At 36.7% G+C, this 25841-nt stretch overlaps 2 long non-coding RNA genes across 2 annotated transcripts in view; both read right to left on the reverse strand.

The window, feature by feature from the left end:
• Positions 1 to 11900, reverse strand: part of LOC138684667 (uncharacterized) — a 29860-nt gene extending 17960 nt beyond the window's left edge. The window contains exons 1-2 of the long non-coding RNA XR_011323908.1: positions 11709 to 11900; positions 10482 to 10663 (exon numbers count right to left, since the gene is read on the reverse strand). This is a non-coding gene — a long non-coding RNA (uncharacterized lncRNA). The remainder of the gene's footprint in view (positions 1 to 10481; positions 10664 to 11708) is intronic.
• A 2324-nt stretch (positions 11901 to 14224) lies between these two features.
• On the reverse strand, positions 14225 to 25139 carry LOC138684678 (uncharacterized). The gene is made up of 5 exons (XR_011323926.1): positions 24842 to 25139; positions 20052 to 20177; positions 17077 to 17323; positions 15246 to 15408; positions 14225 to 15022 (listed from the first exon to the last, which is right to left on the reverse strand). It is a non-coding gene; the product is annotated as an uncharacterized lncRNA (long non-coding RNA).
• Positions 25140 to 25841: the final 702 nt, after the last annotated feature.

Raw genomic sequence — 25841 nt, forward strand, 5'->3', positions numbered from 1 at the left:
CAAATGAATCTTATGTATTACTTATACACTATTATAAAGCAAGTTACTAATCTTGGGTGGCTAGAATCATGATTAATTTTTAATATCTGGTTTCAACAATATTGTATATGGATCACCTACTATTACCAAACACACAATAAAATAACCCACACAAAAAGTGAAAGGATTTGTTTGCTGGAGGAAGCAGAGTGTGATGGCTCTAAACAGGGGCCATACAGGTTCATTTCAATGCTTTGTTTGACAATTCATGGCATGTCCTTTCTTTGGAGAGCCCTTTACCAAGACATGGTTAAAAAACTCACTTATAAAGCATGTACTACTTCTATCTACCCATATAACCTGTTACCTTCTCTTAAAAGAACATAGTAGGTTTAACTTGATTTCTTCTTGATATTCCTTGTTAGCTCTTACTCATAACTCATTTCCTAGGTGCTGGCAAGGAGTTTAATTACTCTCATAAATTAAGTTATATTGGCAGCACTATAATTTTATTGCTATTCCTTTTTAAAGTTTCCCTTAAAGCAAAAAGATTCTTTTCCAGTTTTCTGGAACCTCTCCTATTATCTTTGAGTGATAAACAGTCAGCCTCTGAGACTGTTTCAATCATACTTCGGAAATGTTTGAATCAATTTTATCTGATTTAGCCCATTCAAAACACAATTTGTTCAAGTATCCAAATCCGTCTTTCTTTAGTCTGATACAAATTATTTGTTGTTGATAATAATTGTGCTACTCGTATTGAGAATGTCCAACTGCTTAAATTGGAGAAGACTGAATGGGAGAATATTTACTAGTTTTGTTGGCATTATCTTTCAGAGAGCTTTCCTGGACCACTAAGCAGCAGATCAACACTTCCCTTAGATTGCCTTTTACTGCTAATGCACTCATGGAATTATTTATTATCGTCCTGCTAGTTATATTTCATTTTGTACTTTGGCCTTTCTCTGACTTTGTCCATGCATGCTCTTAAACCAGAGAGAATTCCAGTATCGGGAAGAGTTTTATTATTTCTATACAGTCTGCTTGCATTTAAGTGGTAGTAGGGGGAATAGCTGCTGTAAATGAGGTGGGGCAGGAAACAGGTAAATTGGCTCTATCCATCACATAAAATCCTCTTACCCTCTGAAACAAGATAGTTGTATCCAAGCTGCTTACAGCAAATGGTCCTTGGCCCGTGCTAAACACTAACCTCTGCAAGGCCATGATTTGTGACAATGGCCACTGGCCCAGGCTGTAAATATGGCAAGAATAGCAATTTAACAGATCTGGGTTTATCTACATCACCACACATGAATGTTCTGGACTATGCACCCTTTGTTTATTAATGCAGAAATAAGTAGTTATTTTCCTACAAGGATGCTTATTATTACAATATTTAGGTGAAGAAAATCAGAACTGAGATCACAAAATCCTTTTTTTTTTTAACTTATCAGGCATTACACCTTGCAAGAAGAAAAAAGGACCACTCTGAAGGCTTCTGTTTGTATACTGTATTAGCAAATCTGCACTGGTAGATTATGGGATATCTGAGACTTATTCTTGAAAACCAAGGCTCAATGGCAGAAAACAAATTATTTCCAGGTTCAATTTACAAATCACTTATTCTATGAATTGAGAACCGGGCAGGCTATTTACCTCGTGTCTTAAATCAAACTATACATCCTGAAGGACTTCTTAAGGAAAACAAAAAAAAATTACACATTTAACTTCAGACAATCGCTAAGTACTGAGAAATGGACTATTGTAACACCCTTCTGGTTTGCTTCCCTGTCCTTTTCTGGAAGAAGACCTAAAAGGAATTAACAGAAACAAAAAGCATAAGAATGCAAGCTCTTACATCCATAGTACAGCAACCCTATAATTGTCACTAGACTTCCACCAGAACTGTTTAAGAGCAGAACGGGTTCTACAGAATGTAGTTAATAAAAAGTCTGTCTTTGATCATTACATAACTCATAGACTAAGAGAAAGTAGCCCTGGACTTCAGCTTTAGGGAAAAACAAACAAATAAACAAAAAACAGACACCCCCCCCCCCCCCCCAAAATAAAATCAAAACCCCAAAAGCTAATTTAAAAGTTACATTGAAGGAAATGGGTAAACATAAGTCAGACTCCATAGTGCCCTTTCCATCTACAGTCTCAACTATCACTACACAGACTATTATACCCCTACTACTTTAGAATAGACTATTTCAGTTGGAAGGGACCTACAACGATCATCTAGTCCAACTGTCAACCACTGAACCCACTAATGTTTCATTAGGTACTCCAAAAATTCCCTAGCTGTCTAATTTTCAGCTAGGCAAACCTACATGATGCACATGCTTCTGCCACTGGTCATATGGGTAATACAGCTTTATACTGCTGATACCACTGATTTAAGTCTCAACAAGGTTTGAAAACCAAGTTATCTTCAACTACAGTATGAACCATTAAACATGCAGAGAGTACATTTGATATCTTCCATCCCAGTCTCCTCCTACACTCTCCCCTCTCTTCTGGAAAGCCAGAATTTAAATGTCCGTTCAAAATCAACCTCAAGTGAACGCTCAAGCCTACTAACAGGGAGATTTTTTTGTTGTTTGGTTGGTTTATTGCCAAGGAGGAAAGACAGAAAAAAAGATTCCTTGTATTAGGCGAAAAGAATTTCACAGTGGTGATTTCCAAAGTGGGATAAGCACCTGTGCATGCTCAAGAATGAATCTTGTCATTTGAGAGTGTTTAGCTGAATCCTCCTCACGACTGTCTTCAAAGGCTCTCCAGTGAGCTGCTTGACTTCTGTGAACTCTACTTAAGTTTCCTGTGTAGTGGATAGGGGAGTATGGGCACCAAACATAAATTTTAGAAAACAGTTGGGCACCTAAAATTAAATCTTGTAATGCAGAGTGTTTCATTGTCATTGTCCTTTGTGTGAACCTAGTCCATAGCACCTAAATACTTGATTTGCATAGATACAGGTTTATAAATGGAAAAAAGTGTATGCACAAATTGAGGCAAGCTTGAAATTGTCTGAAAATTGCTCTGTATCAGTAGAAGTTAGACTCAGGCAAAGAAAGTGGCTGTAGGAAAGAAAACAGAATGGAAGCATATGCTCCAAGTGCATCAAGAAAGGCAGACATAAAGATGCTAAAGGAAGAGAACTTAGTTAAAAAGAAAAAGTAATAGAAAAAAAACCCACAAATGAAGGGGAAGGAAAAAGTTTTAATAAGTTAGGCAAACGAGATTGAAAATGGTGTTAATTATGCCTAGCATCATAAATGGCAATTAAAAAAAGCAGAAACAGTGGATGCAATATAGTTGTTTTAAGTTGTTAGTGTAGCAGAAACTGCAGCACATCCCATCATCTAGGAACAATTACCAGCTGTTGCCATCAGGGAAATCATCCTTTCTTCACTACTCTACTGTACAAAACCCATGTCCAAAACAACCAGCTGTGATTAAGAGGGTGAGTGGAACTCAGAATACCTAAGTTCCATTTTTTTATTCTTTCTCACTGTCCTGCAATCAGAATCCTATCCCTTCTTTTCCTTTCTCTGATACCTTTCCCAACCATTTCTTCCCTAAACATCCGGTTCACCCCATCTGCGTTACTACTAAGATTACATTTTATTCTGTACAACATGTTTTGGACTGATTTCTAAGAATTATACATAGGGGAAATTAAACAAAACAGATTGTTATCCTTTGGAAATTGTTCTGGTTTATGTCAGACAAAAATATATTTCTACTGACTGGAAAGAAGACAAATAGAGAGGACAGATTGTAGCAGAGGATAATCTACATTCTAGAGCTGACATGGACCTTGACAAGAGTAAAAACTGTATTTTCTCTTAGTTTTAATACATGAAAGTCCTTTTGAGGACTATGATCTATGATGGTATTTTAACCATTACTCAGCAAGATACAGAAGAGCATAACAACATAGGGCAGGATGTCACTGGTATAATCAGCGCCATTAATACCATGATGATTTGACATTAAATGCAATTAGGAGGGGACATTTTTATGCTGCTGCTTTTTTGTCATTATTGTTAGTTTAATAATCTCATCTTTGATAGGCATGTTTACTCATACAGACTTTGTGTCTCTGTGCTACTGAATGGGAATCTGACATTCAGACGCTGATCCAGCCTCCTGCATTTTGATCTAATGGAGACAAACCTAATATAGTTAAACAGTAGGCTGCCAGCAGCCCTTTCAGATCAATTTATGATCTCATATGGCATTATCTTAAAGAAGATACATTTGTATTCTTTCATTAAATCTACCTTCTAAGACTAGCAGTTTATTTTTTATGCATATATATATACTCATATACATAGTGACTTAGCAAAGAATGGCTGCAAAGAAGATTTTTATATGGGGGGACTGCATTTGGAGATTTATTTAAATAATTATGAGAGATCGTCAAAGCTAGGCACAAATATGAAAAAAAAATTCAATAAAAATTCCCCCCCCCCCCCAAATCACTCACAAAAATAAGTGTGAGAAGACTGCTGTTGAACATAGACATGCATACCTTTTTTCTTAATAAATAAGTTGAACTTTGGCCAGGAATTATACCTGCTCCTTGTTTACATTTTATTAATACTAAGGGTTAAGGACTTTTATGTGTAGTAATGCATATAACGAGTAACAGCCACACCATGCAGATGAAAAAAGAAAAAAGGAATACAAATAAATACATACAGGAAAAAAGTGAAACACACAGGAAATTACGGAAAGAAAAGTCCTTAGATATAAAGAATAAGCCTGTGAGACAGAAGAAATAGGTTGACTATCCGGGGACCTTTAAGTACAACAAAACTCACCGAGAGATTAAACTCTGAATCTCAGACTAGCGAGAGTCAGTCTGCTCCTAAAAAGCAATTTAGAGTATATGCTCTGAGAGGAATTAGTCAGGCAGCCAGGGATTTTCAGAGCATAGCTATGGGCTTGGGCAATGATGTAAAGCTGGCTATATTGCCTCTGCAGCCCCTACACATTCCCTTCTGCCAAAGAATTTCTCAAGCAGTTACAAATTATTCACCTGAAAAACCTACAATCCATTCCCATTTCTATCATAGATTTCCTCTATGACCGTGGACTGCTTGGTCTACAGGGTATGTGTAAATGGCAGAAAATGGGAGCATTTCACAGCTGCCAGGTTCAGAAGCATCCTGGGAGGTGGGGTGGGATAGTATTGACCCGTTGTCCCCTTGTCCTTATCATTCAGCCTGCCTCTCCTGAAGGAAATGAAGCATGCAAGCCAGGAGATGTCCAGGGTCACTATGATGGCAGGGAAACCCGGGTGTGCTGCCTCTGCAGCCTTTCGTCACCACCTCAGCACCATAATTCAATGCACACTTTTTGGGGCAGTTCCCAGCCCTTTGCTGATCTAAGCCACTTCTTTTTCATACCGCACCACGTCTTCATTGCACTGACATGGCGACAATGTGAATGGGATTGGTGAACCAGCCTGACTGAAAAATGCCCATTTTCTCTAATCTGTTTTAAAATTAAAGCACATCCATGGTCAGCCCCACAAAACAATATGCCAGCTCAGCCAGGCTTCGAGTAAGGTGTTTACAGGCCAGGGTTGGAAAAAGAGCAAACCTAAGAGACCTTAAGCTATCTGAAGACCTGCTACCACAAAAAGCCTGAGCGCCTCTCCAGAGCCTCTTGGCCTCAGACATAACATTATTTCAGTCTTTAGGTTTTACCCTATGGACAAAATGTCACATTAATAGGTAGGAAATAGTGCAGAGACACTGATATTAATCTGTCACAAAATGGGGTTTGTTTGACAGCTTGCAATTTGCTTTGTATCACTGGACGTCCATTCAAATAGAATAGATAATTTCAGCTGGAAGGGACCTACAACGATCATCTAGTCCAACTGCCTGACCAATTCAGGGCTGACCAAAAGTTAAAGCATGTCATTAAGGGCATTGTCCAAATACTCTGTTGGATATTTTCACAGTTCCAACAATGTGCCTCCATAAATATTTGAAATGCAAGTACGAAACAAAGAATGGACAAAAAGCTAAATTTTTCAGGACGATGAATGGGATTACAAACTCCTCAGATACTAAACACAGCCATCTAAATTTATTTCAGCTGCACTAAGATACCAGTAACATCCACACTGATGGGCTTGCAAACACGATGCTGGTTCTACGGAAGAACTGTGCCCTACGTAAACTGGGCATAGGAACCTATGTTTTGGCACTCTCATTGCTCTAACCATATCCTAACTCCATCAGTAATGGAGCACTGTGGTGCTCAATTAGGCTAGAAAGATGTAATTGCTCATCTCTAAATCACTCCTGATATTATGATACATTGAAGAGTAATTTGGGGCTTGGCCTTTGTTTACCATTACATTTCCTCTTTCAGCTACTCCATGAGCAGTTATACCAGACAAGAAACAATATCTAAGCAAAAATTTTCTCTTTATGTTACGGGTTTTCTAAAAAAACTTTATAAATTGCAATATAATATAAACCTAACATTTTAATGTAATCATATGAAAATTAAAAAAACCCAACCAAACAACAACAACAACAAGGTATTTTCTCAGTTGGCTAACAATACCATTTTACATATTCCTGAAGAAAGTCAGAGCTGGACTTTCAATCTGCTTATGACTGAAATCCACAAAGTACTGTTTGTTTTCAAAGGAAAACAGACATCTGTGAAATACAAGCAGTCTCTCATCCTTGTTTCAGCTGCTCTTTCTGATTATTTTGCAAGACCACACAATGATTTTTTTTCTTTTTTTCCCTCTACCTCCATCCTTTTTTAGAGGCGTTTTAAGTAATCATGTTTTACAGGATGGGAAAAACATTTTAAGACTTAATCACACAATTATATTCACACAGGCAAAGTCCCTTTGTAGTTGATTGTTTCTCTGCATAAAGGTTGAGCTTTCCAATGAGCTTTGAGCTGCAGGATCTGTATTTATTTGAAAAGGTATGCAATCTCACATCATGACATACAGACCCATGGCTTGGCAGATATTAGGAAAGGAATAGATATGCCAAATATTCTCCAGGAAAAGGGAAATAAAACTGCTTTCTTTCAGAGCACATCTGTTTGTCCTGTATTGTATTCAGAAGACAGTGATTTCGAAAATGTTTTATTTTAGATGAAGTATTAACTTTATTCCATAGTACTAAATGTATTCATTTTATCGCATTTCCTATAAGGAAAATTTTGGAGTTCAAAATGTTACTATTAGATTTCACTGGAAGCATTTTGAACTGTAAATTTTTCCTAAAACTCTTTAAAAACAAAGGAGGGGGAATAATAATCTTAGTATGAGTATCACCAAAGCTGTATTTAAATGGATAGGTCTCTGGAACTGGAAAAACTCAGTTTCCAGATATAGGAACATGCACCTATATGTAGAATCATTAACTTCAATGAAACTCTCCCTTTGAAAATATAATTGGGAGATCAAGGACTGCATTGTGTAGAGTGAGGCTGGTTGGGGACTTTTTTGTCCTAGAGACCTAAACCGAGATCTAACAATACTACTGTTTGAATAGTAAACAGTAATTTAAAATTTCTACCCACTTTTCTCCAAACTACCATCCAGTTCTGAGCAATTAATTACCCATTATCTTGATTAGCCTAATTAAAGTGAGGATGAAATTATGCTTTCACTGGAGTGTGGCATTTAAAAGGAATTTGCCAATTTGTTTTGTAAAGAAGAGTTCCCCATTTTACTCACTATTTTAACAGCCAGCTGTTATCTTCACTTTTACTTGTTGCACACTTTTGGTTATGCTGTCATTCATTAGAGTCTTTTTGAAACAGCTGACATTTTTCACATGTTAAATAGTTCTAAGAGTTTAAGCTTTAAACTTGTAACTAGACATAGAAATAAATTTCCTGGCAAACCCAGTATTTTTTCTGTTAGAAAAAATATTTGTCTAACGAGAAAAAGTTATGTTAACTTGAAATATCTTACATTTGCTACTATCTAGTAGCACCCCACTAGAGTTACTGTGGATTGGCTGATACACGTTGACTTGATGCTTGGTGACAACATTTTGCATCTGTTGGACAGGGTCATCTTTGGAGACCTGAATATTTCCTGGGAAGGAGAGGACAAGGGTGACTTTGTAGAGCTTTCTTTCAGATGCTGGGCACCTGGACTTATCTTGGGAAGACTGTTTCACCTGTTACAGAGCAGCTGCTCAAATCTTCAGCTGTCTTTAACAAGGTTCAAAATCAGGTGACCCATGGCCCAGAATGTTCTAATTCTAAATAGGCAATAGCTAGAATGACAAAATTGAAAGAGCTTTGTTTCATCTTTGGCACAGAATGGAAACAGTTTTAAAGTACAGGAAAACTAGTGTGATGGGCAAATAACTTTCTTCGCAGCTCTACTGATCAATTTACATTTGTTTTTTACTATGTTTAGTAACAACTGAAGTATACAGATTACAAGGTAAGAATTCTTGAGTTGTCTATACTAGGGTAGTTGAGATCTTCAAATTACACAAAGGCTTAAGAGACATACACGTTTACTAAGTAAAAGTAATTTGCTATTGAACTCTATTTCATTTCCTCAATGGTATTTTCTGTATTGATTTTGATCTTGCAGTCTTACTTAATTTTACAATAGTGTTCTGAGCAGTGATATGATATGTATCACACATGACTTTTACCCTTTTCTGTGTTTAGAAAAGTTTGTTCATTTAAAAGTAAAATCTCAAAGGATGTTCAAAATATAGATGGTATTCTGATGCTTACTTCAGCAATTAAATTAATTTAACTATTTGTCTCAGTGAATTGGGAGTTATACTTCACCTTTCCATGAATATATTCTGTCTGATTGTTTTTAATTGTTGCCTTAGGCAGCCTCAAGTTATTTCCAGTCTTCTTGTTTTCTTCTGATTTTGAGGCCTCACTAATTCTTTTTTTTCTGTGTTTTTCTCTTTTGGATTTATCATTTTGAGCACTGGACACTGAGGCAAATTAATTTCTCTTTCCCTTCCCATGAAGTCCTTTGATGGGCTCCCTGTGGTATCTCTGGTTGGCATATTATGTTAAATAGGCTTTCTGCCTTCAGATTAAGAGATTATAATCTATCTCTTAAATTGGTATGATACAGACTCTGCCCTTTTGTCGTGAATGAGTGGCTTGGGCCACTTAAAGAATCGCCATCAAGGGTATTAGCAAAAGTCATTTAATAGGAGTTTACAGAAGCGTGACTTCACAAAATTTGACGGCAAGGTATACTCTATTACTTAATACGTGGATGAAGTGTACAAAGGAAAATCAAGTTAGAATTAAACTAGAATGATTTATACAGACACTGAAGACACAAAAGGGTAAGAGACACCCTCCCATTGAGTCACAAGGTTCAGAGAAGACCCTCTTGCTTTCTAAACTCCTGATGGACCTTAGGTGCAGCTGGATCCACTCCTAGTCCCAGACTTGGTCAACAGTTCATGATTTAAGGGATTATATGTGTGTAGCAGCAGCCTAAGGTTCATCCACAGTTTAAGGTGGATCACAAGATTTAGCAGCACCTAATCATTGACTAATTTAACATTTACAAAATTATTCAGTAGAATTTATTACAATTGCAACAGTGACTTAATTATAGATTCAAAATGGCAATATTTATATTTGCTATCGGATACCTAGGTCAATTCACACACGGACAGACACAAAGATATAGATATATAGATATATATATAAAAACGTATACCTATTAATAATTCCCCTTGAGTTCAGTGAAATACTCACTTCAAATGTCTTGGCACTTCTCAACAGGCGAGGGTTGAGCCTCAAGAAGTGAAGGGTTTCAGCCCAGGTCCCGTTGTCAGCTTTTGGTGACAGTCCTCCGAACTTTGCAAACTGGAAAGTTTGCGAGCTATGAGAGGTGCCCTGCTCAGAGGGAGATGCTGGCCGCAGCCTGCTGCAGTCCAGAAAAGGTCAAAGAGCCTCACTTAGGACCCCTGTTTATAGGTTCACAAGATGATTGGCTTTAGTCATCAGGAAATTACTGGAATTCCAGTAACGCTGGTACCATTCCACTCGAGCTACGATCCAGGTAATGGATGTTCCAAGGTTGTCAGGGGATGACTAATTATTCCCACTTTCATGCCCCACCTCGGCCAGGCAACAGGAGTTCTTGGTACGGTCGGTGTCGCTCCCCACCTTAGCCATTTAAGAGTTCCTGCTACTGTCAAGGGACCCTTAACCACCCAACTCACTACACAAAGGCCAAGGCCTAACAGGAATTCCTGAGATTGTAGAGCAGCCCAGGAAGTGGGGGGAGGAGGGGAGATGCACCACCACACCTTTGAAGCTTGTAGAAGACAGAATTTAGCACCCCAATTTATCTTCTTCTACAGTGGTACAATCCTGTTGAGGGCAGGCAGCAGCAAATTATCTCGAGAGATTATTTTTTCCTCCTCCTGCCTCAAAGCTTCCTTCCAAATACAGATGTTAGCAAGGCAAATTTTTATGGCACTCACCTGGTACTTCAGTGGCATCTGGGGAAGCAAATGCAGGAAGAGCCTGAGAGCGTTGACACTCCAATTCCCACTCAATTCCTGTTCCACTGGGAATGGCAACCACCTCATGTTTGCAGCTGTCCCTTGCAGCACAGATTTGAAATGACAGTTCAACTGAGTTGGTGACTGCTTCTGTAATTGATCTGGTAATAAAGAAATGACAAAGGTGCTTTTATTTTCTTTAATTTTTTTTTTTTTTTACTCCCCAAACCCCCTGAATGCTGAGGCAGGAAAACACCTGGCATCATCTTTCATCAATGTTTAACACAGCCTCTTCTATCTAGTGTTGCCTTCCCTTCTCTTAGATCAGGAATTGCTCTCAAAACAGCACCCAGTTCCTCTCCCCAGCTTCTATTATTTACTGGTATTGTCTCTTCGTTTCCTGCAGAGTGCAATTTCTTGGAGAAGGAAGAGAGTTCCACCTGGTCAAACATCTCAACAGAAATCTGTTGCTCTTCTCAGTCATGTCTAGCTTCTTACAAGCTACCCCACGAAACACAGCTATGTGAATTTTAGTGCATTGTATACATCCTAGAACAAATAGGTAGTTTTAATTGTGTTAAGACAGCTTACAGTTGACAGCTCTAACTTCAAAAACATTCCTTAGAAAGTTAATGATCATTTAGGAACTAGAATAGCATGCATATGACATAAAAACACCAAAGTTTCATTCAGATATAAATGGAGAAGAAAATATTTCAACATTTTTATATCTTTATAAGTTGAAAACTTTTCATAACTTTTAATTTCAGATAATTCCACAACAGAGCCTAGAGCCTTTTGGATAATTCAAAAGAATTTAAGTGATTCTGTAAAATATCCATATTTACAAATGTATTATTAAAAATGACTAATCAAAGTAATTTTTCCTGCAGTTTTATAATTTCTAATGAGTATTAGCCATTACAATATTTATCAAATGCCAGAATCAAATAGGAATTGAGTGTTCTACAGCAATATATATTAAACAAGGGCCTTGACTACTGCTTTCTTTCTGATGCTTCTCACAGTACAAGAATGTAAAAAGGCTTCTGAAGGTTCTGGAGGGAAAAGAAATTGCTGCTTATAATGAGTGTTAGCCCGTTCAGGCACCTGTGTTCATATATGATTCATACAAGTTTCTACTATGTATTTAAACACACACTTAGGTTATTTTACTCTTCTTGTATTAGGTGGAAAATAGCTTACCAAGCTTCTACACTTTCATTTTTGGGGCAAGAAAAACAGTTCCTTCTGACTCAATGTTCCATGAGTTCAGTCAATCCAGTGGATTTATTCAAGGAAACTGCAAACAGTTGACTTCTCCAGCTGACTGCAAGACTGAAATTGATGGATGCCTCAAGCAAGCTTGATCTCAAGATCAAGCACGGTCTTATCTCAGTAGGGCTCAGATCCTTTTATTTTCCCCTGAGATTTTAATATCACGCTGTAAAATAGTGTTAAAATATTAAAAGAATCAAGTTATTAATATATTCCAAATGAATGATTATTCCATATGCAAAATTCTTTCAAAAAATTCAGTGAGAATTAAATTTATTTTTCAGTCTGCTGATGCACTTTAAGAAATTATCTGTTGCAAGTCTTTTGATAATTTATGTCATAACTGGTAACATATTTGCCTCTATCTTCATGCTACCAAGGCATGACTGCTGGTAAAAAAATCCTACAATTGCAATGCAGATTTAAAACTGTTTCTTCTTCCTGCAAATGATGCAACCATAATTATTTGGAAACATAAATTCTAGATGAAAATATGAAGTCGATGAAAAGCCCTAATGCTAAAATCTCTTAAAGACAAAACAGCTTCTTGGGCTCCCTGCACACCTTCAGGAGTGGAAAGGGAAAGGAAGGATTAGAAAACACTTTATTAGTAAAGTTGACTTCTATATATAGTTCTAAACTAAGTCCTTACTCCGTAGTTTTGTATTTGAGGACATACTGGAGCAAAGGGGCTTTTAGAATCTCATTATCCAATGGATCTAGTTTAAAAATTGCTCAATCCCTGCCATGGTTGTTTAACATCTGGCCTGAAACATCTCAGTATTCAGTCCTGCTGTCAAAATCACTTGACTCTTCCTTACAGTATCTCCAGTTACAGTCATATTTGCGCAACACAGAATGTTGAAAGTTGTTGAAGAAAACCAGTTTTGCACAAATCCAATACTGTCATTTAGTTTGCATAATCCCACAGATTATCTGAATTTATAAAGAAATTAAATTTAAAAAAATTACTCTGCTTTCACACTTTTAGCACATCTTCAAGCAATATTTTCTGAAAAACAAAAAGATATCATATTTTCCCTTCTATGGCTGCTGATAGGCCTTTTTCTTGAATTCCTATGGGAAGTGTATCAGACATCTTTTAGATACCACAGAGGATGGCACCATTATTGATACAGACAATATACCCAAATTTCTTGCTGACTGATCTACAGTACATTAGGCAGCATAAATTTATAATGCCCTGAACAAATGATATTTAGAAAATCTATCCAAGTTTACAGATGAATCTTCCATCTATTTGCAACCATTTTCCTTTCTAACAAAGGAAAGAGCTGAAAACCAATTCTAGTCAGAAGGTCAATTATCTTTAACCCCCAGATTCTGCAGGAGAGCTTTACTTGAGCTGTAATAAAAATGTTGGGCTTGGAGCTCTATTAAGTTTATTAACAAAGTACAATACTTAGGTGACAGAGACATAGAAACCATTAGACATTTTTAACACTCCAAGATTGTAGGTAATGCTAATAAAACGAGAGCATTGTGGCTGATAAAATATTATTTTGAACATAAAGAAGTAGACAGATTGTTTGAAAAGAAATACCCTTTCATTACTTCTCTCTGATTCACTTTTTTGTACAGAGCAGAGCAAGCAGAAGGTTTGGGTATTTTGTGAAACTTTGGGGTTTCTTGGTTTGTGGTAGTTGTTCACGTAACATTAGTTAGTACTTATAAATACAGCTTATTCCTCTGTGGTTTGTCTTAACTTTGTGTATAACACAATAGCCATTAAAAAGTAATTGTCACTTTAAAAACAATTACACATCAGGGTTATTAGAATATCATATGATGAGATTGTAATATACCTGTTCAACATTTTCACTTAAAATACACATATGTAGTCACCTTCATTCACCATAAATGGAGGCAGACATGTAAACTGCATGTAAGATCAAGTAAATGTTAACTGCATTTCCTTACGTTTCTTTACTGTATTGCAGCAGCCACTGGGGTGCCCACGACATTTAAACACATTTTCTTTTCATTTGGCTCTTGAGAGTATCCAACTCCATCAAGGAAGCAAGTTGTAAACAAATTCACAGAACAATCTGCCAGCTTAGCTATTTAGAAAGGTGAAGATATTAAGAGCACTAATACATTCTAATGACATAAAATCCATATGATGGAGAGTAAAATGAGCATATGCCAACTAGAATCGTGGTCTAGTGGTAGCACAATGCAGTGCCTAATGGGGAGCCATAACCAGAGACCAGCAGTGCCGAGGAGGCCATATATCTCTAGGGAAGGAAACAGATCACTAATGGGAATCTGAAATCTCGCTGACTGAAGCAGTGTCATTGACATGCTAGTGGAGAAAACAGTCTATTTTTAAAACAAACGGTAAGCAAAAGAACTGTGATGTAGGGCCTTCGAGGTACAAATGATAAAAAGGAATTTTAAAAATGGGATGTCTGCTACTCTCCAAAGTAAATATGTACTTTACTGTAGTGGGAAGATTTTTGTTTAGAATATTTGCATATTCATATTGGTCATTAGAAGTGAAATGGTCTTCATTTGGATAGCATGGGTTACAATTTGCTTGCAACGGCAACATAACTTCATAAGAACTGATAGCTGTCATTTTCCTTTCTTCTGCATTTTCTAATTTCACCCACCACTGGAACAAGCAGTGTTTTATTCATAAAGCAAGGTCACAGAAAGTATTTTCACAGCTTAATCTTCCATAACATTTTAACAAGCAAGACCACCGTTCTGTTTCTGGTATATTTTATCTCACAGAAATATCTGTAGCTTCAGAATGTCTGGAGAGGCATTTAAGATGAGCAGTTCTTCATTTCACAGAGTACAACAAACCTACGCACAGAGATACAACTCTGTGTTGGCACAAGACCATAAAATCAATTGTTTGTTTTCACTAACGTGGAGGATTTTGTTGCAGAACTAAATATAGCAGCATTCACACCCTAGACTTCATATTTAAAATGTGGACAGACTGAGAATTGCATTGCGTTTAATATGCTGAAATCCCATCTTTGTTCCATTCTGAAGTTGAACACGCTGCTTGCAACCTTTTACAGGAACATTCCTCAGATGCCGCAGAGAGGCCCATGGTCCTGTCCATCATTCATTAACAGTGGTGCTGAGGGCATCTGTGTCCTCCCAGTAGTTACCGGTATTTCACAACTTCACTTCCGTAATTACCATTTGGTCATTATCTGTGGGAATGGCAGCTCTGTGGGCAAGGCTCAGATTTTCTCCTCCTGTAAAAGCACATGAAGGAATCTTAGCACGACCCTTCTGGGGAAAAACTTCACTCCTGTGGCCAAGGAGGCAGCAAGTTCCATTCCCAAAGGACTGGATTTTCCAGGAGGCTGAGATCAAAGTTGCCTGCAGTGGCTCCTGCCCCAGCTTTATATCCTCTTCAACGTAATGACAGTTTTTTTCAGCCCTGTGCAGTCAATAGCCTGCTCAGATGACCCATACCTGAGCATAGGTGGAACAGCTGTGTAGAAAAATCAGCAGAAAAGGCTGTACTATCTTTTTCACCTAAGGTTTGGTTCTGAAGGACAACAACGACTTCTCCACTGAGTCTAGCCCTATTATTCTTTCTCTTTGTCTCTTGCTCTTCTTTGGGGATCTGCAGAGTCTGGAAAAGGAGAGAAATGGAGCCAAGAGAACACAGCTCTGATTCTGGAGGGTGGTTATCTGGGTTAATTGCTTCAGTGGGAATTATTTTTAGGAAGAAGCATGCATAAATCGCTGGGGAGATGATCTGAGATAGAATAGCTGGGCTGTTTGTGACTCACCTTTAAAGAGAGGCCTTCACTAAATACAAAAATAGCATAGTCTGTGCTCCTCCTAAGACTACTTAAATTATGGTGAGAAGAACAGGCATCTCAAAACCCCAACACTATTATCTGTTATGTCACACAAGAACCACTTTAGCAGAATCTTCAGGGAATGACATCAAGCCAGTTGCTTAAGGATAGGACATATTCCCTTAAGTACAGCCAAAGAGTAATTTAAAAAAAATGATATAATCTTTTTAGATCTTTTCTTGGTCCCTTTCCTGTGAACTGTCTGGCTTGCAAGACTCATGAGTAAAAAGGGCAATAAAATCAGATAATCCATGATTTATATATTAGATTCTCATACAGTGTCTTTGCAGTGAGATTTCCCATTGGAACCAATACAGTTAAAAGAGTCTGTCTTAAGACAATGCATAGCTTGTGACAGCAAAGACTGTGCGTGTTTGGTAGGCATAATTTTCTGTTTTTCTAACATCTGGAGTAAAAATCACATCAGAGTGACAGTTGCTTTGTACTTACAGCTAAATGAATAGAGAAAAGTCAACAACAAACTGTTAGGCTGAAGGCAAACAGAAGATGTTTGTTGTCCTCTCATAAAGATCCAAATTAGTGTTTTTAAGTGCCAATGAATAAGGCACATAATATAATGCAGTTAAAGAGAGATCAAGTCTGACCCGTTCTCTGCTCCACAGAATTTTGGTGAGCTTTCTCTTGCAATGTTAAGTGGAGTTTTATAAACAACCATATTTTTTTCAGAAAATTCAATTTCTGTAATTATTATTCATCTGTCTTAAGCCAGTAAGAGATGATACAATAAACGGATTAATTATTGTGACCATGGTACTTAAAACAACAATGCCAAGCATTTTGGAAGTGCTGATGTTTTGATTAGATTGATGGGGAGAAAAAGAAAATAATTACATGGGTATTATCTTACTAAATATTATTGTTTATCATAGTATAGAACTGTATACATGAAGTGCTTAGCTATCATCCCCAATAGGCTGATCACAGATTTAGGCAGAAGGTCACCTCCACTTAACTGTTTCCAAGAACTGACAGACACAGTTGCACTTTTGACATTTTTAAGATAGAATTAATTCCTAGTGAAAATCATGCTAGGGCTCATTTTCAGAGCTCTAACAATACTCTTTAGACTGCCAATATCTGATTTTAATTGTACAGGTTGTTCTTCTCAGTTCTTCTAAATGTTAAAATTAGAAACCAAAAAAGCAAACTTTTTTTTTCCCCCAAAACCCCACCTGTTCATACACTGATGTGGCCACAAGAGTTACCTTCTAGCTTAACTTCGCCTGACAGGAATCCAATTCAGGTCATAGTGGCCAAAGCACAGTAACTGGGATGACTGGGAGTTTTTCCTTAAAAGTGCACTTTTAGAAGTCTAAGATGGGTACAGTAACACCACCAAATCCAGTTCTGATTCACTGATAAACTATGTTCTTCAAGCATCATTTTCCCAAGAATTAACAGTAAATTGATCTTACCTCTCAGACTACTGACATCCAAGACACCCCTTCTGGTGGGAGCTCTGTCTTGCAGCAGGCTGTAATACAGCCAGTCCTACTGGCTTGTGAAAATAGGTCCATGGCACTGAATATGCAATTCATGGTCAAACTGGTAACACATCATTCTTAAAATATTAAAGAAAACCTTTTAAATCCTTGGGATGTATCTTCTCTGCTTACACAAATATAGTCATCTGTGGCATTATAAGTCATTTTGCAACTTGTCCTGTGTAGAACGGCAATTAGGAACTGATTAATATGAATAGGTTCTCTGCAGACAAATTCACCAAACAAAATGGCAAATTCTTTTAACTGTACTCTAGCAATTTCTATTTCAGTTTTGAATAGATGGCAAATTTATAGTGATATGAAATTATATAATGAAGTTCGCACATAGAACACAGAGTTATTCTCTAATGTGTCTATTTTCTTGAGTGACATTGTTCAGTACATGCAAAAATGTAGAAGAAATGACTGCTTATTATTCCAGATAAATACTTTAAAAATCGTCTTAACCTTCTAGTATTTTTCCTGCTTGTTTCTCCACTAAGAAAACTATTCTAAGATTTAACAACACAAGGAAACTTTCAGCAATTTCTAAAGATGTTAATTCTTTCAAGAACTGATTTATAGCAATTTACAACTATTAACACACTTGCAACTTATAATACAGTTTTCAGTATCTACAAACACAACATAATAAAAATCTCATTGATTTTTGTTATTAATCAGAGAGGCCCAAAACAATTTATAAAGCAATTTCTCTTAAAGGCAGCGCAGTGATTGGGTAAGTTATCTATATGCATCAACTCAGCAGAAACTCACTGACTCCTACATATAGACCCACTTTAAGAGCAGAACAGGGTACCAAGATTAAAATCTCTACATTTTGAAAAATAAAACAGAGAAGTCTTTGGAAGTCAACTAAATTGTAAACAACCTGTATAGAACCAGGATACTCTTTTAAAATTATTGCTTTAAATATTGCATTCTTCTTCAAAAACAGCTAAACGATTCTTAAGATAAATGGTGCTGAAAAAATATATTCAGCATGCTGCACATATTCAAAATATAGATGCTGTATCTTTCATGTCACTTGTGCACTGGTCTGAGAGCATATTGAGATAAATTACATCTATTTCAGGACTAATTTGGAAAAAAACTGAGCTGCACAATACATAAATTGAGCAAATTATCTAAAATGAAAATTACGTCCACCAAGACTTCAAATGAAAATTGTGCGTTCTTGTTTGAAAGTCTGGTTGATCCATAACTACTTCTCTGTGTGTATGTGAAGGCAGTGTAGGGGAAACACCAATAAGTCCAGCAATTCCCTGCTGGCATACAGTTCTTTCAAAACATGCAAAGCAAAGGAGAGAGGGATATCACTGCATCTAGATTATTGTCTGTACGATTAGGTGGTCCTCTGCCTAGCGCTCAGAGTCACGTTTATCAAGGCAATTCTACTGCTGCGGTATCTGACACATCTCATTCTTACAGGTTTCTGTAGTGGCAATTTCTATGCTACCTCTGCAAGTGATAGTGCACTCCTGCAACTGATATCCATGAGGCACCAGTACTCAACCAAGCTGCTGGGAAGCTAGTCTGGAGCTACACAAATTATTTGGTAAGGACTGCAGTAACAACAATCTCCTAAGCTTTAACAATAATCATTTAACAACTATACCAGATATTATAAATTAGCCATACATCAGAATTAGTATAGAATAGATTATCTTCAAGCTGGTATTGCGTGATCGTGATTATGGGAGTCCACTGAAACTTACTTAAACTCACAATTGTCTTTATTAACTGATGGAGGCATACGGAAATGGGATGCAAAATCCTGGATGCACAAACTCTATTGCAAAATTCAAAATTTTGCCTGAATTTTGTCTTAGAATCTTAAATATACCCTGGGAAGAAGCCTTAAGCCTTATGCAATTCACACATATCATTCTGTCTTACTTGGAGCCTAGAAATGACAATGCAGTTTGGAAAATTACACACATTAAGCCTCTCTGGGTTAGTAGTCTGCCAGGAGTGGTTAGCAGTCAGTCTAGACTCAGGACAGCTGAATACTAGTTGTCACCTTATAAACTCAACTCAATTTCCATGGAGTTTTTTGAAGGGTAGCTCAACCACTCTCTTCCCTGTAGTCCAAAGAACACCTTTTGTCAGCTCTCACTCCTTACAGAAAGAGTATGTCCTCAAGACTCATGACATCTAAGTGTGTGTGTGCGCACACATAAATTTTGATGTGTCTCCAGACCAGCGACATGTTTTCACTTGTAAATATGTATTGCAAATATATATGGGATATTAGTAAATGAAATATTTGTAAGAATTGCTAGTGTTATGGAGCTCACATCTGCTCTAAACTATCACAAATCATTTGTAGTGTCAGTAGTTTGGTTTGTTCCTAGGTTTTAATTCAGAGCCTTTTTCTGGCTCAGCTTAGTACATGAAGCAGGCTTGCATGCCAAAGCTGTGATTAACTTTATAGATGCAGTGGAATTATGGAAATGCATCATGCAAAAGTGCGTACTTGCCAAAATTATTCCATGACCTTGTGCTTAAGCTGAGTTTTAAATAATTCAGTGATGTATTGAATGAATAAATTTGTGCTGCTTGTTACTCTAAACAGTCATGCTTTCACTTTCCTTGCCATTTTTAATAAAGCCTCACTTTCTAATATTCATGAAATATTGCATTTCAATTAAATTACATACGTATTGAGAAAATAGTTTGCCCTAAGCTGTTTAGTGTTGACACCAACTGTCATTTGCCTTTTCTTTTTGTATAATAACCATGGAGGTTTTATGTACAGGCAATATAAAGCACTGTCACACTTTAACGAGAAACTTTTTTGATCATGTATAGCGCAAGAGAGAATAAACCTAAGCTATTTTGTTATTTTTAAAGGCTATTAATTTAGCTTAAATAGTGCATACTCAATCCAAACTTAAGTTTTCCATTCCTGGTTTCATGGAAACAGCATGCAAAGTCTTCCAGTGCTTCAGTTGCTCCATAAAAACTGCATAACTCAGGCCTTTGAGCTGGTTCAGTTTGAGCCAAACCTGTTTTTAAAATGCAAAAGTAACAGAAGAGCCACGAGTTAAAAGGTTAGTGTTTTAAACAGCATAAGAAGATAAAATATAAAATTATACCTGCACTGAAGTAGCAAAATATTGTTTTCCAATTCATCATTGTTTCATTGTAGGTAAATTGATTAAAGTTCTTGTGGCTCAGTGTATTTCCCTTTTAAAATGGGATTCTTATCACCTTCTCATTTATAAGAAATAATTTCATATTTTCAAATTAAAAGTAATCTCATTATATCACTTTGGATAATAAAACTAGAACAGTATTTTATCTCTAACTCTAACTATGTACTCATCTGGTCCCCCTTATTCTACCTGATTTCATTTCCCACCGCTTGGCCAAAATGAACGGTAATTTTTTAAAAAGACCAGAAAGATCTCATGAAGTGCATGTTGCATATCACCTCTATGCCTGATGCAGAGAAAGAAAATTTGTTACAGAGCTCAACCAGAGCCTGGTTCTCAGGCTGAAGCTGTTAAGGCTTCTCTGTTCGATAACAGAGACCTGAACCATAGCTACGGTGCAGCTGCAATGTGCTAGCTGTTGCAGATAGCAGGTACCACAGAAGTTTCTTCCCAGAGTGCAAGTGAATAGATGTTGTGAAGAAAAAGCAAATATGAAATAGATGTCCCATTAGCACATGCTCAAAAGGCCAGTGGACGCCTCACAACTCTTCTTTTGTCATTCCTTGCTGTTTTCAAATAGCAGGGGGCAGGGGAAAAGGTGTTTGCAAGCTTCATCTGCTAGATAGATTTTTCACTGATGTCTGTAAGCGAATGTGGATATAGTTACCATACTGCATCTCTAGCCATCTTAGTAACTTTAAATTGGCCCCTAACATACTGATAATCTTCACCCACTAGTGAAGCAACCACCAGCACCATTTGTCAAAATGTTTTTGGAAACTACCTCAAAGTGTTCTGGTTGCTTCACTATAACTAAGAGGCCACAAACGTTTGCCCTGAAGCATTTACAATCAGCATTAGGAAGACAGTAGCAGAATTACTGTAAAGAGCTAGGCAAAAGAAATACATTACAGCAGCAAAAGCTTTTGATTCCATAATTGAAGCTATTTTGCAATATATAGAAGAAAGTTTTAAATAAACGATCTATATGTGATTAATTTCTTATAGTTTCAGGAAAGGAGATTGTCTTCAGCAGAAATACTCAAGCTACCACTTTAGGAGAAGTTTAAAGTAAGCCAGATCGCGAGCCTTCTTATGCAAAAGTCTTCTGTTTGATATGGGAGTTTCCTTGGCCCATAGTTTCTTGTTTAGGTGTCACTGACACAATTACTCATGTGACGGATGAAAGAAAGGCTGCACAAAAACGTTTGGTGTTTTCAACTCTAGCTCCACTTTAACTTCCTTAAGTAAGTAAGACCCTTTTAGTTGACTTTCGCAAGTAGAAGTGCTCAAGAAGGAAAGAAAGAATGGATGTAATGGCTGAGAATAATATAGTATCTCCACTATAGACTGGACTCGTGCTGCTTCCTTCCATTGTTCCTATATCAAAACATAGTTTTATAAACAATGCAATCTCAGTATCAGCAATGTTCTCTGGAATAAGACAAAGCTATGGTTTTTTTCTAAGCAACCGCTATTTCCTTACAAATCAATAGGACATCCATCAATATTTTAAACCAAGACAATACAAAGAAGCGTATATCTAAGGGCATAATTAGGTTAAAGTTGAAGGTCATCTAGGCCTTCAACTTTTGTATTCTTTCTCTGGGATCACAAATCTGAAGGACTTTAGAATCTACCTTAGTCAAAATAGCAATTTAAGCCTAGACATTTTGTTTCTCACCTTCTATAGTTTTAAGTCAGATCATTATTTTTACTTTCAAATTTTTGTTAACCCTTAAATAACTCTTTATTATCCGAATTTAGTAACTCACATTGTATACCATGCATTTTTAAACAAGAGATTAAAACTTTACAAGAATCATTGTGATTTCGAAAACTAATAGTCATTCAGGTTATTTTTAAAGTATTCTTAAAGATTTCTGGTTTTCAATATGTGGTAGGTGTTTCAAAGCCAGTACGTTGTCCTTTAGCCACCGACAGAAAAAAAATTGTGGAAAAAAAAATTAAGAGGCACACCAGGAAAACATGTACTTAAGCATCTAACCTTAAAGACCGGCTATGGTAAATCACAGCATTAATACTTCTGATTCAAACATTCGGTCTAAGCTCACTCTTTTCTCTCATAGCCTTTCCTTCTTTCATTCTCTGCATACATCACTGAGACTGCAGAATTAAGCCTTGCCTTGATCAAAGCGCCTTCATGTATATGATGATTTTTGTGTGCTGTAAATTCTTTTGTGTGGGTACTCTGGAGTGTGCGCCTTCCCGTCTCTTTGGCTACAGAATCAGTGTGCAAATGAAACCCCAGCGTAGCGCCTACAGCAGCTCCAGTCAGCCTTTTTATGCTGCCTTTCCATTATAATATCTGTCAAACATTTAATGCAGTTTTGCCCAGTATATAGGCTGATGACACCTAAGTACTGGGCTATGAAGATGTGAAACAGGAATGAGCACTAACAAGTTATCTGGATATGTAGCCTCTTTTCATTTCCTACACCACAAGTTACGGCAATCTACTATGTTAGTGCTGTCCTCTGACCTTCACTGTGCTACCCATAAGCTTTAAAAAGTGTGCAAAACAAATATTTTCTCCCACGAAAAATGACATTCAAAATAAATCTTTTTTTCTCTTCCTGTTTCAGAAGTCTGATGTGGAGTGGTGGGGACAGCAAGTCACTAAGCAAGAAAGTCTCAGGGTCAGCTTCTATGCTATGTGTCAAGTGAACTGCAAGGGAGGAGGGAAATCCGAGGAGACTGGCAGCCGCACAAGCTGAACAAGATGGTGCCAACAGCCTCTATGAGATTTCCAATTTAGATTTTCTGATTTCATCTGATTTTTCTAGTACCTTTTGTAAAACAACCAGCTTTATTCCTGGTGGTCCAAGGCTTTCATGGCAAACCTGAAATGTTCTTTCTTACCTCATCAATGAAACTGTTCACATTCTCCTTTTCTCTTACTTTCAAAAAAGCATAGATAAAATATCAATTTTCAATGAATTTACCACACCAATAAAAATATGCTATGAATTAAGGACATAGCATTCAGTTCCTGAATGTGTTAAGCACTATTCACAGCGAAGAGAAAAAAAAAAAGAAAAAAACCCAGACCCTATCAAAACTGTTCTCTCATACAATGAGACGAAGATTTAGTATTTTATAAGGAAACAATTAAAAAGATTGTTTTATCTTACTTTGAAAAATAGGCTGAAGAGACTGCTAAAATAACTTTTAAAATTATTTTTACAAGTATTTTGCCAACCTCAAAATATTGCCAGAAAGAGCTTTTTATTTACATTTTTTAATTTTCACAGTTAATATTGAGAGGTTCCATAAGACTGCAAATGGTCTAGCATCACATTTTTATGGCAGTCACCTCTTGATTTTAGCAACATTTGCTAGAGCACTGGACTAAAAGGGGATGCTTCTTAAGGGACACTAGGAGGATCTTTTGATCAACTCTATTAATCACTACTGGAAATCTATGTATGGAGGTAAGGCAATATAAAAGACCATTTTCTTTGATAACGGAGACTTCAAAAGGACTTTTCTGATTAAAATATCTCTGAGGCCAGAGAATGCCAAATGCTTCCGTAGCTCACTTTGACTTCACAGAGTTGCATTTCTATAACAGAACAAGCTCAGCATTTAACTTTCAAAAAGGATGAAGAAATGAAGCCCATCTGAAGTACCTCTACTTTACAAAAAAATCCATATGCACATGAACTAATGAGGATTGCTAAGCCAGGCACTTTTATTTAAAGATCTGGGCTATACTAAAATAGGAGCTACTTTGGAGATGAAATAACTAATGTAATCAACTGTAATTGTAAAAATATTGGGAGGATATAATCAAAACACAAATACAATGTTGTTCTTTGCATAAGCGCGCTCCAAAGTATGACTCCACAGTTAGACAAATTAGAAAAAGGGCTGCATATGTCAAGAAAGGTGGCAGCGCCGCAGAAGTTAAATTCTGACATATATGTCATGATCATGTAGGATTTGTAGAACACATAAGCCCCAAGGTGATATTTGCTTGTAACTCAAGTCTGTGTAAGATGAATATTGTGGCATGGTGGCACTTGATAAGTCAAGTTCAATATGTTCACTTTCATGATGCTCAAGCAAGACATTTGAAAGGACTGAGCATGGATCATAGGCATAAAAATATATATCAGTGTTTTTAATGTGTTAAAAACACTTTGTATTTGATGATTTAAAGTCTTCAACATATATTCTCAGTATTTGTTCAATTTTTTGTCTTAATTACTAAGATGAGCATGGCTAGGACAAGCTACTATATGACCGATTTACACAAAACATGAAGCCATTAATAAAGCATGACAGAGAATGCAGCATCTTAGTGTTTGGAGAAGTACAACTTCTGTTGAGATGTCACTTGTGTACTGGGGTCTCACAAAAATGTCAGAAACTATTTGAGAATTCTCACATTCTTCGTGTTACCACTGCCCATGGCCTTTTGTGCTTGAATACAAGAGAAAGGCATTTGGCCTTGTCTTTTAATTAAGTATACATAAAACCAGTTTTACCAAAGCAGGCCAAAGGTCCGTTTAATCCACTATCCAACAGTGGCCATTGGAAGAGCCTAAGAGCAGGGTATGCAGACAGAGAAACTTCTCCAGTGTATTTTCCCAGTCTCTAGTGTCTCCAAACTCAAGATATCATCAACCAGAGGTTGGACTGTGTAAAAATTAAAATACATATTTAATGAAAAAATACACAAATTGAGGACAATCTTCTATCTAAATATTTCTCAGAGTCAACTGTACTCTGTTAATGTGGCATAAGTTAAAATAGCAAACCAGGAACAACTGCCCAAACACGCAATTTTCTGATACCAAAGACAGAATGTTTGGTTTTAATGTTGGTTTCTTCTCTGCATTTCAGCGAATTTTAATTTTCATTATGCAACACACACTTCAGAGGGTTTTTTTCACTTGTAGAAGGCTAATACCCAGTTTAGCAAAGCACTTATAACATGCATATCTAAGCATGTTCATATACTTGTTGTACTGAATATTGAAGTTAACATGCTTAAATACTTTCCTGAACTAGGTCCATTCTAAAGTGTCTAGATGACAAAAACCTCCAACACGATAACACCAAATCATACACAGCTGCAAGCTAAAAATGCATGGGCACAGTAATAATAAAAATAAATAAAACTGAAAAAATATGTATTTTTTGCAGATAAGAGAAGAAAATACGACACTATGAAGGTTTTGGAATTTTAAGGGGCATTTCAAACACCTTTGACCTGATTATTTTAATTAGATACCAAATTCTCTTTTACCATTTGATCCAACCTCTTTCTTTCCTGTGTCTACACTGTTCATCTTCAAATAAAATAATACAAAATGATTTGCTGGTCAAAAAAGCATATTTTAAAACAATCCATGATAATCAGCTCTATAAACTATTATTATTTTTTAAACTCAATCCTACCTTTTATAAAGTCAGTGACATATATTCAATTTATTCCAGGGGAGTGGGCATGAGCCCTTGATTCATTCATTTGCATGTAACCTG

The sequence above is a fragment of the Haliaeetus albicilla genome, chromosome 1 (genome assembly GCF_947461875.1).
Source record: "Haliaeetus albicilla chromosome 1, bHalAlb1.1, whole genome shotgun sequence".
NCBI lineage: Eukaryota > Metazoa > Chordata > Aves > Accipitriformes > Accipitridae > Haliaeetus > Haliaeetus albicilla.